At 34.1% G+C, this 12,314-nt stretch overlaps 1 pseudogene; it reads right to left on the reverse strand.

Moving 5' to 3' along the window:
• Positions 1-10,378: 10,378 nt before the first annotated feature.
• Positions 10,379-12,024, reverse strand: LOC102585531 (gibberellin 20 oxidase 1-D-like; annotated as a pseudogene).
• Between the last annotated feature and the right edge of the window lie 290 nt (positions 12,025-12,314).

The following is a 12,314-nucleotide window of genomic DNA, read 5'->3' on the forward strand; positions in this document are numbered from 1 at the left end:
AAGATGGCATGGTTGAAGGAGCATTAGTAGCCCGCCACAAAACTCAAAGCAAGGGTAATTTTTTTTTAAAAAAATTACCCACCTTGTCAGCACTGTGGAAAAAATGGACATCCTCTATATAAATGTTGGCAAAAAGCAGATGCACAGTGCAAGAACTGCAAACAACTGGGTCATGAAGCTGTGATTTGCAAAAACAAATTTCAAAAAGATGAAGCAGTTGCCCAAGTCACTACTGAAGAAGAAGAAGACCACTTATTTGTGGCAACTTGTTTTTTAACCAAAAAATCTTATTTTTGGATGATTAATAATGTTTGTACAAATCACATGACATATGAAAGAAATCTTTTTAAAGACTTCATTCCGATGGAAAATAAGAAAGTCTGAATTGGGAATGGTGATTGTGTTCCTGCAAAAGGAAAAGGGTTTGTTTCAATTAAAACAAATTCAGGTACAAAAATGATTTCAGATGTTCTTTATGTGCCTGATATTGATAAAGGTTTGTTTAGTGTTGATCAGTTAATAGAAAAAGGATTTAAATTATTATTTGGAGACAACTATTGTCAATTTTTTTATTCTACTAAGCAAAAAATTTTACAAGTTGAAATGAAAGGTAAGAGCTTCTCATTTAATCAAACATAAGATGCACACAAGTTTGCAAGACAAAAGATGAATTAGAAGATTTGTTCACAAGGTCAATTTCAGATGAGACTGCAATACAATCCTGATCCAAGAAGGAGTGTTGAGAATATGTCTCAGGATATTGCAAAAATAAAACAGTTAGCTATTTTTAGGGTTTTTAAATTTGTTATTAGAGTCCTATTTGACTTATATTTAATTGTTAGTTCCTTTTATTTGTTATTTGAATTAAACTGATAAGTTTGTAACTTATTTTTCTATTTTTAGTTAGAAATTATATCTATAAATGCAAGGTTCTGGATTATTACTAATATAAATCCCGTTGATAATACTGTAGTATTTTTTCTCTCAAAGTCTTTCTCTGTTATTTTCTTAATTTATTTATTAAAAACACCAACGGGATTCATAAATTCACTTGCAAGGTTTGACACGATGAAAAATTATAAGCTTCTGAAAAAGGCATATCAATCAATCTCTATAACGAGAGATGGATTCCATCAACTAACTTATTGCTTCACCAATATATATTATTATCATCCAATCTACTAGGCATATTGACCCATCTCAGAATCTCACCTTTTAATAAATCAAAAGGATAATTAATATATACATATCATAATAGTTAAAAATTAAGAATATAAGTACATTTAATAGTTTAGAGAATAATTTTTTGCGAGCAAGTCTAAAACAACTATCTCTACTCGGTCCCGTTCAATATATACAAAATGCACTAGCACAAGAAGTTTGAACTATACCGTTCTCATAATCATGATAAATTACATATAATCTTGTTCTACAATCGTACCGATGGCATGCCCAATTTCCATCCTAGATTGTGAACAAAAAACTTTAAACTTATAAGAACCGATGATTTAATCCTCTGTGTATAAGCAAAAAATCTACACACTAAATAATCTACTATATAAGTAAACAGACACCATAAACGAATATATGATCTTTTAAAACTGAATAAATATTTATTCTATAATAAATATTGTATCTTAAGATATGGTTAATAGTATATATCCCAACAATCTCTCACTTAGACTTTTAACCATCACAATTGTTATAATGTACTATATCAAAATGCATGGTTAATAGTATATACACTAATAATCTCCCAATTAGATATTTAATCTTCAAAATTGTTAGAATACTATCTCTTAATACATGATTAATAGTATATACCCTAACAACCTCCTACTTAGACTCTTAACTCTGCATTTACAACTTTCACATGCATTCATTTATTTCTTATCGAAATAAATCTACCAAGCTATTTTCTAATGCAATTTTGTCTAGTAGTGCTTCGTCGTAACAAATAGATTTTGTACTAGATCTTGAGAGACCATATCATGAAACCCTACAAGAGTGTACTACTTTTGAGGAGTTCTATCATGAAAGTTCTCTCAAGCATACAAAACAAATCAATCTTCATTATGATTCTCCCACTACGACTAAGTACTACTACATTATCACACTTTGATGTTATTGAGTCTTAATATTTTCTTCAAAATCTTTCGATATTGAAATATTAAAAACTTTTAATGTAGTGTTAATTTGCTCAACATCACTCCCTCTACTTGAGGTAGTAGTTTTCTTATGTCTAGTAATGTTTCTCTCACTACTTAAATGCAATGGAACATCAATTCTGCAATACCGATTAGATGTTCTTGAGCGTCTAAATTTATAATTGACTTATTTGTTATTTATTTGTTCAATTCCTATAAAAACTAGTTTACTTCTAGGAACATGGTCTACTTATAAATGATCCTTTTCTAGAATTCAGATTGTTGTATTAACAATTGCCTTATTTTCTTTAGGACATTATAATAAACCTTCTTTCATTCTTTAGGATATCCAATTAACACACACATTCTGTTCTTAATTCCAATTTTCTTATTCTCCCACTCAGCACAAGTGCTGGACAATCCTATATCTGAACATGTCACATATTAGACTTACATCAAATCCAACTAGTTCTATAGTTGTTCAAGGTACTACTTTGAAAGAAATTGAATTCAGAATGTGATATGTAGTTATTAGAACCTATCTTAAAAGAAACAAAATAACTAATAATAAGTCAATAATTAATCTTATCATCTTCATACGAGTCTGCTTCTTTTCTCTTGTACACCAATCTATTATAGAGAGTCTGCGTAAATAATAGAAATTATAATGACCCGAGACCGTCGTTATTTAGGAGAAACAAAATTCAGGAAAATTATGGGCCCTTGTCCCGCCATAGCGGGCCAGATGCCGCTAGGGCAGCAGCGCCAGGGTGGGGTAAGCTTGCACAAGGGCGGGATAGGTGAGGCAGAACATAAATTACGAGAAATCCTATTTTTCTCCATCTTTCTAAAATACCTAAATAAGTCGTAAAACACCCTAGAAACCTCAAAAAAGATGCTCTAAGCTTGAGAAGGAAGGATAAAGAAATTTCTAGCGTGAGAATGGTGATATCTTGTGGATTCTTGGCCAAATTCACCCTCACAAAGCCCGGTAAAAAGGAATCAAAGTCAAACCTCCGTCCAACTACATGGTGCCCAGGTAGGCTAGGTTTTAATTATGAATTGAGTAGTTATGTGTAGACTTTCGTGCACCAACTGAATTCCATGGGTAATTTCTAGAAATCAAAGTAATTGGGTTTATGCCTTGAGAAGAGAAATTGATGACTTGTTAGGGCTTCTAGAATTGCTATCTTGGATAGAATCATTTCAAGAAAATTAATATGAAATCATAAATGGAACTAGAATTATCAATGTATGCTAGATCATAAATTGGAGTGATTGAATTGAGTATTTATGATGAATTGTGATTAAACCCAAGAAAGAAGCCTTAGATGATGAACTAGGGCTAAGTATGGTCAGACTAATGCATATATGATAGGGATTGAGGAGTAATTCAGAGGTGACAATTGTGATTATATGATTGTGTGATGTATGTGTTTTCTTGCTTCGTTATGATACATGTATGTATATGAATGTTGCATTATGGATTACACTTATTGTAAATGAGATGAATGAATTATTATTTCCATGAATTCATGAATTAAATGTATGATATTGAGGATATACTTGTGATTGTGTTTGTGGTGTGTTGAATGGATCAGTTGCCACGTTCCGGCATAACAAACATGGATTAGTTGCTACGTTCCGGCATAACTATTGGATCGGTTGCGAAGTTCCGGCATAACTATGGGATCGGTTACCACATTCCGGCATAACTAACTTGGATCAGTTGCCACGTTTCGGCATGCTAACTGTTTGGGTTTGGGTTCCATGAGAGGACCAATGATGTGGCATAATTGTGTATCTTGCAAAATGTGAAGTTGTTATGTTGTATATGATCGATATGCGCTTATGAGTATATTGTTGTATTGACTTACACATGTTGGACTTGTTGGGTATAGTGGAGGGGTAAAGTGTTCAAGGGGCGCGTAATGGATAGTAAGGGTTGTTTGTGTTTTGTAATAGCGAGAAGTAGAGGCAGCTTGTGTGAAGAATATGCTTAGGTGGATTTCACCTTGGGGAAAGAGATTGAGTTAGTGTTAAGAAAGCTTGATGTAATGTACTATGTGACCATGGTTGGTTAGTGTGACGAGGAAGTAAGGGTATGACGTGAGCGGTTAGTTGGAATGTTTGTAGTCGTACTTGAGGATGTTTTTCCACGGGTTAGAATGGTTGGGCTATGATCAAGTACCTAGTAAGTAGGTTGACTGAAAGGTGGTTAGTAGTTAGAGTGCTAGTAATTTGGAGGTATTTTTAAGAGAGGGTAAAGGTGGAGAAACGAGTGGTTTATTTCATGATCTTACTAGTTGGTTTCTTATGTTATGTGGTTGGCGTTGGGTTAGCCGATGATGCCTACCAGTACTCGTGTTTTGTACTGACACTACCTTTGCTATGTCTTTGATATAGTCTGGATGCAGGATTGGTGACATTTCATTAGGTGAAGACGAAGAAAATCTCGAGCAACTTCTACTCTTCCTTCTACATGGTGGGAGTTGTGTCTTTTATTTGATTGTCCAGTGCTACTCTTAGTATCTCTTGTACCTGTTTAGACTAGATCCATGGTAGTTGTTAAATTACTTTACAAGTTTTAACTAAAAGTGTGTCTAAAGATATTATTTATAAAATTATATTAGTATATTTATCTCCGTTTCTTTAATATTTCCGCATGTTTAACTATTGGGATATGAGTGTTCTCCTACTTAGGTATTTTAGTGGGTGCCCGCATGATCCGATGGGTTGGGTCGTGACAAATTGGTATTACTGCCTAGGTTATCGGGCTGCCTGTACAAGAGAAAAATGTGGACTAGACTCATGTGGATTGGTGTGTTGTCATCCACATCGAATCTACAGGAGGCTAGGAAGTATTCTAGGAAATTGTTCCACTTATTATTTCCTTTCGTGCGAGTGTCGCTTGTGGTATGATTTGAGTACAATTGGTATCTCTCGATTCCAATTGGTATCTCAACGAAGTGAACTAGAAGTTGTTGATATAACTGAAGGGACACCAATAAGTTAATTGGATCTGGAAAGGTTCCAATTAGTATCTATCCTTAGGGGTTTTGAAAGGCATGGATGACCAGTAATGGTCATCTATGGGAGGAACTAACTAATGAATTGAAATGTCTGTGCATTGTATCTACGAAGTGTGAATGCGTGTTTCTTGTTGATTGAATTAACCATGTATGTAAAGTTGAACTTGTTGAATGCGATGATGCGATTGTGTGCATTATAAACGTGTGTCTGAGCCTTATTATGTGCAATGTGTTGGCTAAGTGGTGTAAATTAGGTGATTTGTAAATGTCGGGGTGGATCCTGTGGATGTATGAGTTGTGGTGCTGAATTAACGAGAATGAATTGACTTGCGTATCGTGGGATTGACTAGAGGGTAGACCACGATAGTACTAGTTATGAGAATTATTCTTGAATTGCAGGGTGAAGCTGAGGACATTTGGGAAATTTTAAAAAATCGAAGACCCCTAGAAAAATCTTAGTAGAGGTTCTGCCTCCGTTTTGGCCATTGGGGTGGGATTATTCCCGCCAGGGGGAGACCGCCAGAGCGGAATGAAGAGAAGCAGAACCTTAGCCTGTCCTTCCCTATCTTTCCCAATCACAATTTCAGACCCCGAATGGTGTCCGAACTCACCCCTGCTAGTCAAACAGTGTTCAACAACAGAAATAGTGTATCATAACCCCTTAACCATTAAATATAAGTTGTATCAGAAAACAAAATCTAGTATCCACGTGCTTAAAAAAAATTAGGAAATTATAGGATAAAACAGAGTGTTTTAAAAATTTACAAGCCCAAGAGGGTCGAAGAAAGCAACTCAAGAACCCTGCGACCGAGAGGTGTAGGTGTCGGAATTTAAATCCTCTGGGGGCACCAGGCCGATCACGGCCTCCTCCAGAACAGAGAACTGAATGTAATCATTCTTCTCCGCTATGCGGATCTGCTTCCCTGGAGCGATGCAGGTAAACATAATGGCGGGAAGTAAAGGCAGCGTGTCTGACGAATATGCTTAGGTGAATTTCACCTTGGGGAAAGAGATTGAGTTAGTGGTAAGAAAGCTTGACGTAATGTACTATGTGACCATGGTTGGTTAGTGTAACGAGGAAGTAAGGGTATGACCTGAGCGGTTAGTTGGAATGTTTGTAGTCGTACTTGGGGATGTTTTTCTACGTGTTAGAATGGTTAGGCTATGATCAAGTACCTAGTATGTAGGTTGAATGGAAGTTGGTTAGTAGTTAGAATTCTAGTGTAATTTGGTGGTATTTTTAAGAGAGGGTAAAGGTGGAGAAGCGAGTGGTTTATTTCATGATCTTACTAGTTGGTTTCTTATGTTATGTGGTGGGCGTCGGGTTGACCGATGATGCCTACTAGTATGTGTGTTTTGTACTGACACTACCCTTGCTATGTCTTTGACATAGTCTGGATGCAGGATTGGTGACATTTTATTAGGTGAAGACGAAGAAAATCTCCAGCAGCTTCTACTTTTCCTTTTGCATGGTGGGAGCTATGTCTTTTATTTGTTTGTCCAATGCTACTCTTAGTAGCTCTTGTACCTGTTTAGGCTAGATCAATGGGAGTTGTTAAATTACTTTACAAGTTTAAACTAAAAGTGTGTTTAAAGATATTATTTATAAAATCATATTAGTATATTGATCTATGTTTCTTTAATCTTTTCGCATGTTTACTATTGGGATATGAGGGTTCCCTTACTTAGGTGTTAGAGTGGGCGCCCGCATGATCCGGTGGGTTGGGTCGTGATAGAAATGCAATCAGATTACAATGACATTATATATTTTTCATGATGTTATTTTCACGTGTCTTAATTATTTTCAGTTTATCAAGACATTTAGACTTACAAAACATAAAAAAAAACAAACATATCATGAGTATACTTCTTGAAAACTCAGAATACCCAAATTCACTTCTTGCCCAAATGCTTATTTATTACATAAATCAGAATAGATTAATTATAACTTATCACTACCTCTTTTTCCTTAATAAGAGTAAAGGTCTCATAGTCATTTTTCGTTCTAAACAAGACTCACATGTTGGTAGTGACTGCACTTTCAATGAAATGTTATGTCCATTCATTAACCAACCTCGAAATTATATTCAGAATAAATGACTTAGACGCTTATGTAAAGATAAGTTTTATTCAATTTAAAACATAATTTCCCTTATGAGGCAGATTAATATAATTCAATTCATGAGAGATAATACTAATAAAAAAACACGCATCAATATACCACAAGAAATAAAATATTCATCAAACTCAATGATAGGAGAGTTAAAAACAAATATATTAAATACTGATCTCTTATCTAGTTAGAAACTGGAAATAATTCCTTTTAACATAAGGTACATTTACAATGCATTTTTTGAATTTATATCTTATCTCTACCAAAATAAAAGCTTAAGTAGTACTAGGTGGGTGCGTAAAGTCTATTGAAATAAGAGATATAATACATTAAGTAGATCATAATATTTCGAATAATCCTAAATAAAAAAATTCAGTGCTCATTTATACATATATTATTATCATCCAATCTACCAGACATATTGACTCATCTCAGAATCTCACCTTTTAATAAATCAAAACGATACTTAATATATACAGATCATAATAGTTATATCAGAATTAAGAATATAAGTACATTTAATAGTTTAGGAATTATGTTTTTGCCAACCAGTCTAAAACAACTATCTCTACTCGGTCCTGTTCAATACATACAAAATGCACTAGCACAAGAAGTTGGAACTATATCGTTCCCATAATCAAGATAAATTACATATAATCTTATGCTACAATCGTACGGATTGCATGTCAAATTCCCATCCTAGATTGTGAAGAAAAAACTTTATACTTATAAGAACCGATTTAATCCTCTGTGTATAAGCTAAAACTCTACACACTAAATCATCTACTATATAAGTAAACATACACCATAAACTAATATATGATCTATTAAAACTGAATAAATATTTATTCTATAATATCTTAAGATATGGTTAATAGTATATATTCCAACAACTACTAATTCTCTCATTGATAAAAATGGTCATCAACTACTAGGCCTGCCAAGTAGCTCAAATTTAGAGAAGCAAATACGTAAGAAAAATGAGAAGAGAAGATCACTTGAGAAACATCCCGATGGGGATATATCTTAAGCTATTGTATTTTAAACTTGATAAAATCCTTGGATTTCTCTTAACTCTATGTGACATGTTTTGTATGTATAGAAAATTCCAAGACGAGGAACTTAAGTAACATAGATTTGGATAGTTCTACAGTTAAAAAGTGTAGGAAAGATGATGTAAGTTATGATGACGATCCTATTGGGGAACTGTTTTATCAAACTGTGGGATAATAAAAGGTTAGTGATATATATAAATAGAAGTAGCTAAAGATTGACTCATTGAAAGATTTGAATTTAGCAAAAAATTCAGAAAGCCATTCTTGGGATGGGACATTAAAGACTCCCCTAAGGGGAAATAGAGTGAATGCTAGAATACGAAAACACAACCTACCCCCACCAGATATTATAGAAAAGATATGTGATAACACTGTAAGAAAGAAAAGAAAGAAAGGTATCCAAGTCTATTGAAAAAGACTTCAGCTAAAGAAGAGCTAGCGAAGGGACTGATGGAAAAAGGGAGAACGAGTTTGACAAGATCTAGATTACACTGTCTCGACAGAGTGCAGAAGCTGATCAAGATTCTTCAAAAGGGAATTTGTCTATTTTGCAACCTTTTGTTGAAGCCACTTCAAGCTCTTCTAAAGTGTCTTGTTCACATAAGATATGACTAAAAATGGAAATTAGCAATCGATAAATTTTATAGCAAAACAACAAAATCCATTTCTAATATTATTTAGTCAAAAATTATTATAAAATTTTATTACTTACGAACAATTTAACAAAGGTTAACGACAAAGTTTGTTGCTAATTGGAACTATATACAATGGAACCAATACAAGAACCTAAAAGTCACGAGTACAAAGTTGTCTAATGTGAAAAAATGCAAGTCCCATTAGTGGAACACAACAAGTCGTCTCAATGGCAAAAGACTAGCTAACATATATAGAGAAGGAGAAAGGCTGGTACAGAATCTTCAGCTTCTGCATTATGCTGAGAAACAGTGCAATCTATATCTTGCCCAACTCGCTGTCTCTTCTTACCTCTACCTTTTCCATCAGTCCCTTCACTAGTTCTGCTTCTACTGAAGTCATTTCCCATGGAATCGGAAACCTTTGCCTTCTTTTCTTTATTATGACCTTTATCACATGTCTCTTCTATAATATCTGGGGGGAGGTTGTTTCTTAGAGTTCTGGCATTCACTCCATTTCCTCTTAATTAAGGGAGTCTTTAAATCACATCCAAAGAATGACTTTCTTCATTTTTTGCTAAAGTCAAATTATTCAATGAATCAACCTTCGGCTTCTTGTGTTTATATCTATCTCTTACTTTTTCTGATCTAGTGCCTAGAAATATGACTATGTTATCAATACCAAGCACTCTATCCAAGCATTCTTTGATTTTCTTGGAGTCTTTTATTCTTTTCAACTTGAATTCCTTCACCTCCAACATATTTTTTCTTAAGATAATTCCAAATTTGTTTTGGTTATGGGAGAAATATAATTCTCTTTAAACTAGTTGTTGAGACAATAACAAACAGAGTTGCTTTCGTTGTGGACTTCATGATTATCTTTTCCTTGTGACTCTTGATTTTCGCTTGGATGGGATATTTTGTAGCGGATTCATTTCATAATCCTCTTCCATGCCTTCATTCCTAAAGATCAAGGGCCTCCAAGTAATTATCCGTTCTCACAACTCATAATTGGTAATTTTCATTACTAAAAACAGCATGAGTTATTCACGAAAAACTATTTTTGAAATCCATCTCTTCACTCAGAGGTCCCTTTAGAAAAATAGCTCGAGTTCCCACTTATCAGTTTTTGAAAGAAAATAAATGCAGGAAAATAACAATGGAAGAAAAGTTGAAGGATAAATTATGTATTGCATTACAGAACTTTAAATTATTGACTAACAAAAGACATGTATTTACAGACTAAAAAACAAACTGAAATAGAAATCAACTCCTAAATACTAGGTGTCTAACTTAATAGAATTATTGCAATAGGAATATTTGTAGTTCTAAATCAAAGATTCAACATCTATACAAAAGATTCCAAGGCCTTCAATTTTGAACCTTATATGTATAGCTCTTAAGCTTCTACATTATTGTCTTGAATCCACATCGAGAAAGCTTGAAAAGTGTTTGTATCAGCTCTATGATGCTTTTGAGTAAACTCAAGGAGAGCAGGCCATGTGAAGTCCGGGTATAGTCGAGGGTTTTTGTAGTACACCAATTCAGTTGGTGGACTCACCTCCTTATCATTGTCTGGAAAAAGAAAGAAAGCAAGTGATTTTCTAGGAGTCTTGTTGTTAATCACTGCTCTATGCAAGCAACTTTTGTATCTACCACTCGATAGGGCCTGGAAAAGGACAAACACCAAATATATCATATTCAAGCTGTAAGTATAATAATTCATGAGGTATATCATTGCGCATTATGTGGAAATATCTTATAATGTTTTTCAACAAAAAAATGTATTATTTTCTTAATTGACTCTGTTTATATTATTTGTATGTAATACATAATACATTAGCTTATTATATAGTACTAGTTTGTAAATTAGCTTACCATAAATGTGTCGCCTATGTTAACCACAAAAGCATTAAAAATTTGACAATTGAAGTACCATTCGTTGTCTACAAAAACCTGAAGTCCGCTAACAGAATCTTGATAGAGAACGATTAATGATGTTGGATCATAGTGATCCCATGTTCCTAAGGTGAGCTCTAGTTTCTGGCACGGGGGATAATAGTTGAGTCTCATTATGGATTCATTATCTTCGAAAAACTCTTTAAAGTTGCTCTTCTATACACCTAAGCTCATCCCTAAAAGTTCCATGTTCCTAAGAGAAAGTGTGCTCATGAAATTGCAATAATCTTGATAAAAATTCCTATGTAATTAAAGGGAAAAAAGGTTAATTCATTTACATAATCAAAAAATAGAAAAATAGTCACTCTCTTTGTTTCAATTTTTTTGTCTGATTTTGATTTGACATAAAGTTTAAGAAATTAAAGAAACTTTTGAATTCAGTAGTCTTAGAGAATATATATATATATAATATACAAGAATATCATTTAATTTAGTGGTCTAAAACATGTCATGCCAAAAAAGGAAAAAAATATTTTTTGAAACATACCAAAAAGAAAAGTACGATAAAAAATTGAAAAAGATGAGAACTAAGATATTTAATTGTCCTTACCCGAGATTTTTAAAGCATTCACCCAATATACTTTGGAAATACTCCTCAACTATGTGAGATGAGCCTTCTTTAGCAGAGTATCGTAAAGAGAGTGTCTCTTTCCAAGGAAGCTTCAAAGAACACCTTCCAGTAAAGCTGCTGGCATAACCACAATATTCACCAATTTTCCTTTGATATTTTTTCTTTTCATAGAGAGGAATGCCAAAGAACATGTCCACAGAATGATTGGCATAAGAGACGAGATTAGCATCAACTTCATGATTGACTACAAGAAAGAAACCATGAATCTTGCACGCTTCACCAACAAGCCTAGATGCTTGTTCGGCGGCGGCAGGGTCACCAGAAAAGAAACCCCTTAAGTCAATAAGGGGAACATGAAGTTTATGTGCTACAACACAAGGCTTCTCGTCATCCGGCCATATATATTGTGTGGGAATGCTGGACTCATTTTTCATATGGGATGTATCAAAAATCAATGGTTTTTCCTCATCAAGCATAAGTGATTTTTCATTTGTGATTATACTATAAGTGGTCATTGCAAGCAACGGTTTGGTTTTTTCTTTCTTGTGCAATATGTCAAAATGGGGAAAAGGATGTAGAAGTAGTTCATTGTGAGGAGCCAAAATGAAGGATTATATAGGGCTTAAGTATGCTTAGAAGTAGTTCATTGTGAGTAGCCAAAATGAAGGATTATGTCACGCCCCGAGACTACACCCTGGGCTGGAATGGCACTCGAGAACCTTTGTTGGCCCAAAGCGAACCCTTGGCCTGACTTAAGTCTTAGCGGAAGACTTAATCAATAATGGTAGTTTACTGCGAGGAGCCA

This window comes from Solanum tuberosum, unplaced genomic scaffold, assembly GCF_000226075.1.
Source record: "Solanum tuberosum cultivar DM 1-3 516 R44 unplaced genomic scaffold, SolTub_3.0 scf00012, whole genome shotgun sequence".
Classification (NCBI taxonomy): Eukaryota; Viridiplantae; Streptophyta; class Magnoliopsida; order Solanales; family Solanaceae; genus Solanum; species Solanum tuberosum.